General features: G+C 48.6%; 1 long non-coding RNA gene across 9 annotated transcripts in view; it reads left to right on the top strand.

Moving 5' to 3' along the window:
- LOC104691376 overlaps positions 1–4,302 on the top strand; it is a 41,239-nt gene extending 36,937 nt beyond the window's left edge. For all 9 annotated transcript variants that reach the window (XR_002046255.3, XR_005601495.1, XR_005601498.1 and 6 more), the window contains one exon: positions 3,828–4,302. This is a non-coding gene — a long non-coding RNA (uncharacterized LOC104691376). The remainder of the gene's footprint in view (positions 1–3,827) is intronic.
- The last annotated feature ends 2,435 nt before the right edge of the window (positions 4,303–6,737 follow it).

The raw sequence follows: 6,737 nt of genomic DNA on the forward strand, positions 1-6,737 counted from the left end.
AATCCTTGACAAAAAACTATAATTGTTTATTCAGATGATGTTTCTTTCTCTCTCTCTCTCTCTCTCTCTTTATTTTCTCTACACTTTAAACCCAAGGTTTTAATGGGCTTGTAAAATAAATACATGAGTGTAGATTACAGTGGTATCAAAGGTGTGAGGAAAGCTCTTCCCTTCTCCTCAGCAGGGCTAAATGATCACTTGGTGCACACTTCAGTTGTGCTCTCCAGAGCCTTGGGCAGGGGTGGCTGCGGATCTGATGGTAGGAGGGAGGGTATTTCCAAGACAACACTTAGCCCGGGGCTCCCATTACAGATGTGAAGGACCTGTGATAGATATCTTTTTTTTTTTTCCTAGTAGGCAGTGAAATCTGTGCTAGTGGCAATATCTGGGGCACAGGGTTGTTGGGGGAGGAGAAAAGCAAGCGAATATGGAAAAAAATTGTATTTATCAGGGTAATCTAGTTCAGGAGCACAAGTACTAAAGCATTTTAATCACAGTCATACGGCTGTGTGTCACCGCAGGGCAAAATTAAGGCTATTTGTATGCCTTGGTAGCACACTGCCACACTTCAACAAGTTCGAATTTATTTTAAGCATAACTTTAACTCTGAATTCCCTGGGTTTGTAACGTCTGGTCTGGAAATAAATGCAACCTCTTTATATTGTACTTCACTCTTAAAATAGGCTTTCCACTTTAGCTCCGTTTCTGTTGGCTCGGCAAGAGCATGGGCTGTCATTTCCTGCCCTGCTGGGTTTGCTGTTTAAATGGAGAGGGCGGTGTATCCGAATAAAGGAACACAGCAGTAAAAGCTGGGATGGGAGAGGGATGGCACTCCCAGGGCAGCTGTGCCACAGCCCAGTTATTGCTTTAACTGCCCGTGCCTGACTATCTCCTGCACGAATGTGTGGCTACATTTGGCACAGAGATGCTTTCCTTGGGGGTAGAAGGAACTCACAAGGGATCAAAGTTTCAAATTCAGTTTCAGGCTGTGGAAGTGACATTGTGATGTCAGCTCCCAGTAAGGCCACTGGAATTGGTGGGATGATGCTCAGCTCACACCAGGCTGCCTGTGAGCTTGGCTCACAGCTCTGGAGCTGCATGCTGTAGCTCTTCGTGGGCCACAATGGAGAGGCTCCACCCAGCCAGGCTGGGCACAGCTGGCCGAGCAGTGTGCCCAGGGATGGTCCCCTGCAGGAGAAGTTACTCTGTTTGCCTCCCCACAGGGGAAATTGCCTCCTCCTCCTCCTGTGATGGGGAAGGCTGGTGGCTCAGGGAGCTCTGGGGATGGAGTCCGTGCCCTGACTGTTTTAAACACAAGTTTCTTCAGACAAGGCTTCTTCTTGATAGGAGAGAAACAGCATCATTCCTGGTGTTTCCTGCCTTGGCTTCTGCCTGCAGCCATTACCTCCTTCCCCCACTTCCAAGCCATCCTGCTGGGCTTCTTGCCTTGCTATACATCCAGAGACAGTGCATACATATGTCCCCCTTCTCTCCCTCGCTCTGCTGTGCAAGCTCCCTCACTCTCTCTCTCCTTTCCCTCCCAATACACCCATGCCCTACCCCCTGACTAAAGCAAAATTTCCCTCTTTTTTTGGCAGCTGGGCTTCCCAGGGGCCCAGACTAACAGAAGCCTGAGCCCTGACTGACTGTGCCTTGGCCAGAGCAGAGCAACTCTTTGCTGAGAGATAATGTTGCCTTAAAGGAGAAGGGATTTTTTTATTTCCCTATCTGTTTCCCTATCGTGCTCATCCATTTGTTTCTAGGCTCCCATGGGGAGAGCAATGCTTGTGCCTGGGACCCGCTGCCTCCCAGTCACCTACTGGGAGTTTCTCTCTTCCTGGACAATCTTCCTGGCTGTGGAGTTCATCTCTGAGCCAGGCCTCCTGTAATTAATGCAAGCCTTGCTCTTGACTTTCTGCAAGCTCTGGATTTCTGCAAGGCCTTTCCAGGACTTGCAGCTTTCCTCCAGCTCAGCCCTTGCAAGCCAAGTGATGAGGCTTCCAGGGCTTCTCCCGCGGGATGGCTCCAGTGCATGCATCTCACTGTCAGGAAGCTTTTCCTGACACTCAGCCTAAATTTTCCCCTTTTCAAATGTTATCCTGGCACTCCTACTTAGCATGCACTTTCTGTGCATCTCACTCCCTCTGAGCAGGCTGTGCTTTTCCCTCTCCACTGCCTGGGCTCTTTCTGGTGCTTGCTGGCTGTCACCCACTTTTCTTGCACCCGCCTCAGCTTGGCCAGTCCAAGCACATTATCTTACAGCTCATTTCCCATTATGAATCAAACCTCCCAGGCATTTCCCTCTTTCTTTTTTTTCTTTCTTTTTTTCTTGACTTTTTCTTCTTTTACCTTCTCCCCACCACATAGGAGGGATTTTTGGGTGTCTGCCTCATGGTTCAGAACATTTTTCTCTCCCCTTTCACTGGCAAGGTTTTTAGTGTAAAGTGCTGGCATTTCTTTGTTGCTGTGGGCAGCTCCCTCTCAGAGTATCGAGTGGCTGGGAATGGGTAAATGCACAACCAGAGGTCCTGGGAGCAGCCCAGGCAGGTGCCCCTCAACCCGTGCCATGCTCGTGCAGACTCCACAGTACAGACTGAGTTCCCACTGTTGCCTTCCTCTGTGTGAATCCATGATTGCTCTCCCCTGTTTGGACTCTTCCCATGGATTTTGTGGATCTGAGAGTACCACACCTCTGCTGAGTCCAGTCTGTGTGGGCAATGACCTTCAGTTCAGGGAGCACTGGAAATGAAGAGGGGCAGGCTCTGCCTCATGGTGTGCACACATGAAATGGCTCCATGTGCCTCATTTCTTTATCAAGCCAGCCTGAATGTGCTTCCTGGTGAGGAATAGAGCAGCACCAGAATGGAAAAGTGTAAGAGACAGGTTGCTTTTCCTTCTGTGTCCAACTTACTTTGCTACCACATGATATGGGCTTTGATCAGGACCAGGACCTGGGGTGAAGGGCTGAGCTGCTCTCCCACTTGCAACTTGCACTGCCACCGGTGTTGAGTTCTTGCTTTGCCGTAGCCAGAAAATGAAGATTTCTCCATGCAAAATGGCAAACACAACCGTGGAGGTTTCCATGACAGCTTTGAGGAGAAACTGGGTCATCCCTGCAGCCCGTGGAGGGGACCAGTCATGGCTGCCTGGTGGTCACCCTCAAGCCCACAAGGGCAAATGTGTTCCAGTACACATTATTGGGCTGACTGCTCTGGTTTTGTGTTTCCTGGGAGGAAACCAAAGAGTTTCAAACTTGGTTACCGTTTTAAAGTTAGTGTGGCTAAAATGGTTGGTTGGAACCCACACCACTGCCATGGCAACAGATACATGCACATTTTTTTTGGAACATGAAATGAGAACAACTTTGCTTGTGCATAAGTAACTCTTCAGAGGAGAAGATGCTGAGGAACTAGAAGTGGGAATGACATACTGAGGAGACTGGAGATATCAAGCCAGCAGAATTGAGTACAGGATCATTTCAAAATTAAAAAGAAAGTCAAGGATGAATGGTGAGGCTGAGAAAGTGCTTTGGCCAGTGGAATGCCTTAAATAATAGTGTCCTCCATGGACTTAAGACCAGTTATGAAACACATCATTGGTTTCACATCAAAATAGTTTTTTCAAAATATAAAAGTGCATGTTCATTGATTATTGATATCTTTGGAGAATGTGGTCACAAGTGTTTCAGGGGAGCATTGCTGAGAGCTGTGGAAGATCTATCCTTTTTTTCCAGCCATTTACCCTCCTCACTTTCTATATATCCCCCTCGGGCATACGATATTGATCTGCTAATTCTCCTTTTTTTCTTCCTACTTGCCACTTTCTAGACAGAAGACACCAGGGATCTGGGTACCCTCCTTGAAGAACAGAAGGGATGGGTAAGGAACATCCACCAGTTCCTGCAGTGGAAGCCAAAGTGACGATTGTTCCTTTCCTTTGTCATCACCATAATGCTGTGCAGGAGAAGGACAGACACTGATGGCCCATCTCCCATGGGTCATGTACTGTCAGCAGTTTCATAACAGACTAGTTTGAGGCTTAATGCCAGCTCTGCTTTTGTGTAGATACCACTGACAGGTAATGGTGTGACCTGTTTAACCGTGTGAGTATACAATCTGTGGTTATTTCCATGTAAAAGACAATACATACTTTTGTAGAGAGCAGGAGATTTTTTGGGAATTGCGTGTGTGAAATATAAATTAATGCACTGAACTGCCTTTTGTACACACACAGATGTGCACACACACAAAAGCATGGATCAAGTTGCAAGGTCTGCTCCATAAAAGTGGTGTTGATTTTGAAGGTTTTGCTGCGGCCTTTTTCCTGTCACAGAGGCAAGGAGCACCAGAGGGTTTGCCCCACGGGGTACCAACAGCTTGGCACTTTGCACTGTATGGTTGGAGGGTCAATGAGCCTGGTGTTACCTGGCCAGGAGCAGAGTTGTGGCAGTGTCTGGCCCTTAGGAAGAGGTGCTTCTGTTTCTGTGCAGGTAGCCAATACTGCACTGCTGGGATAGTGGTTTAGCCACGAGAGCAGAATGATGACCTGTGCTTGCTGAGCACTACCACTACACAAGCAGTATTTTTCTGAGATCAAACTGAGCCCTGGCTGAGTTGGCTGGCATTGAGCCTGAGTGAGCTGGGTGCACCAGCACTAGGGTCTTTCAGCATTGGGATGGAGCCCCTCTGAGGCATCAAAACATGCAAATCCTTCCTACTGGCCTCCTCCCTGCCTGGTTTTCCTGTCTTTGACCCTGGCTGGATGCCAGGTCCCCACCAAACCTGCTCTATCACTCACCTCAGCTGGATGGGACAGAGAAAAGGCTCCTTGATTGAGATAAGATCAGGTAGAGATCACTTACCAATTACAGTCATGGGCAAAACAGACTCGAGAGAATTAGTTTAATTTATTATCAATCAAATCAGAGTATGATTATGAGAAATAAAACCAAATCTTGAAAACTCCTTTCCCCCACTCCTCCATTCTTCCTGGACTTAACTTCATTCCCAAATTCTCTACCTCCTCCCCACAGGGCAGGGGGATGGGGAACTGGGGCTACAGTGCAGGGGTGACAGGGAGCTGGGGCTGCTGTCAGTTCATCACATGTTGTCTCTGCTGCTCCCTGCTCCTCGGGGAGGGGACTATTCACACTCTTTTCCTGCTCTAGCCAGGGGTCCCTCCCATGGAAGACAGTCCTCCATGGATTTCTGCAAGGTGAGTCCTTCCCACAGGCTGCAGTTCTTTATGAACTGCCCCACCGAGGGTCCCTTCCGTGGGGCGCAGTCCTTCAGGAGCAGCCTGCTCCAGCGTGGGTCTCCCGCAGGGTCACAGGTCCTGCCAGCAAACCTGCTCCAGGGTGGGCTCCTCTCTGCGTGGGGCTACAGGTCCTGCCAGGAGCCTGATCCAGTGTGTGCTTCCCATGGGCTCACGGCCTCCTTTGGGCATCCACCTGCTCTGGCGTGGGGCCCTCCACAGTGAATATCTGCTCCACTGTGGACCTCCATGGGCTGCTGAGGCACAGCCTGCCCTCACCACGGGCTGCACTCTGGGCTGCAGGGGAATCTCTGCTCTGGCACCTGGAGCCCCTCCTCCCCCTCCTTCACTGACCTTGGTGTCTGCAGGGCTGTTTCTCTCACATATTCTCACTCCTCTCTCCAGCTGCAATTGCTCTTCTGCTTAAACACACTATCTCAGAAGCACTACCACCCTCAGTGATGGGCTCAGCTTCGGCCAGCTTCAGGTCCATCTTAGGTCTGGCTGGCAATGGCTCCTTGGACATGGGGGAAGCTTCTGGCAGCTTCTCACAGAAGCCACCCTTGGAGCCACCCCACTACAAAAACCTTGCCATACAACCCAAATACACTTGGATATTATCTCCTCTCCAAATTAGTCTGAAAGCATTTCTTTCCAATGTTTCTAGAGTCCCAGAAGGGAGCTTAATCCCTTCAGCACTCTCCTCATGCAAAGTGTACCTGGGATACCGGATGGCTGAATAACCTCTCATGGATAAGAGCCATTAGCATTTGAATTAGTGACATGAGGATAGCAGGTGATTATCCCATTTAACAGCTGTTGAGTGCTGTTGAAGGGACACCCTCAAGAAGAATGAACAAAAATGCAGTGGATTTTTCTCTTTTAGTAAGGGTTTCCCTGCCTTGTATGAATATTGACATGCTCCCATGATTGAAAAGTGGTGCATTTTCCACCGGGACATCTTATGATCATTAAACCTCTTTCCTGTAGAGAGCTGGACACCTCAGTATACCTACAGCATGCCAGCAGATGAGAGTGAGAAAGTGGAACTGTCCCCAGACAGAAAGGGAAGTGGTCCTGCGTGTTTGGGAAACAGGCTAAGCCAAGCATAACGAGAACAGTCGAAAGAAAGCTGCAAAAAGAAGCAAAAGTTAAAACACAGCTGCTCTAGAGCACTTCAGCCATAAGAGATGTGCCTGGAATGGGCCTGGCTGCTATTCTCTTAAGTGGAAATGTGACTGCTTCAAGGGGCAGGAGGACCTAGACACCAGTTAGAGCCCCCAGTGTGATAAAAAAGATGAACAAAAAAATGCCCTCTCTGAAGATGCAGAGAAGTGCATTTTGAAAGTGTAGGATCTATCAGACATACTGCATAAGGAAACCTTTCTGTTTGGAGGGCATTTTTGCAAAAGAAGACAAGACAAAACTGAGCAGGAATTATTGCAGTTATTATTGTAGATAATTTTCTCTCCTGATATATGACT

This window comes from Corvus cornix, chromosome 2, assembly GCF_000738735.6.
Source record: "Corvus cornix cornix isolate S_Up_H32 chromosome 2, ASM73873v5, whole genome shotgun sequence".
NCBI classification, from domain to species: domain Eukaryota; kingdom Metazoa; phylum Chordata; class Aves; order Passeriformes; family Corvidae; genus Corvus; species Corvus cornix.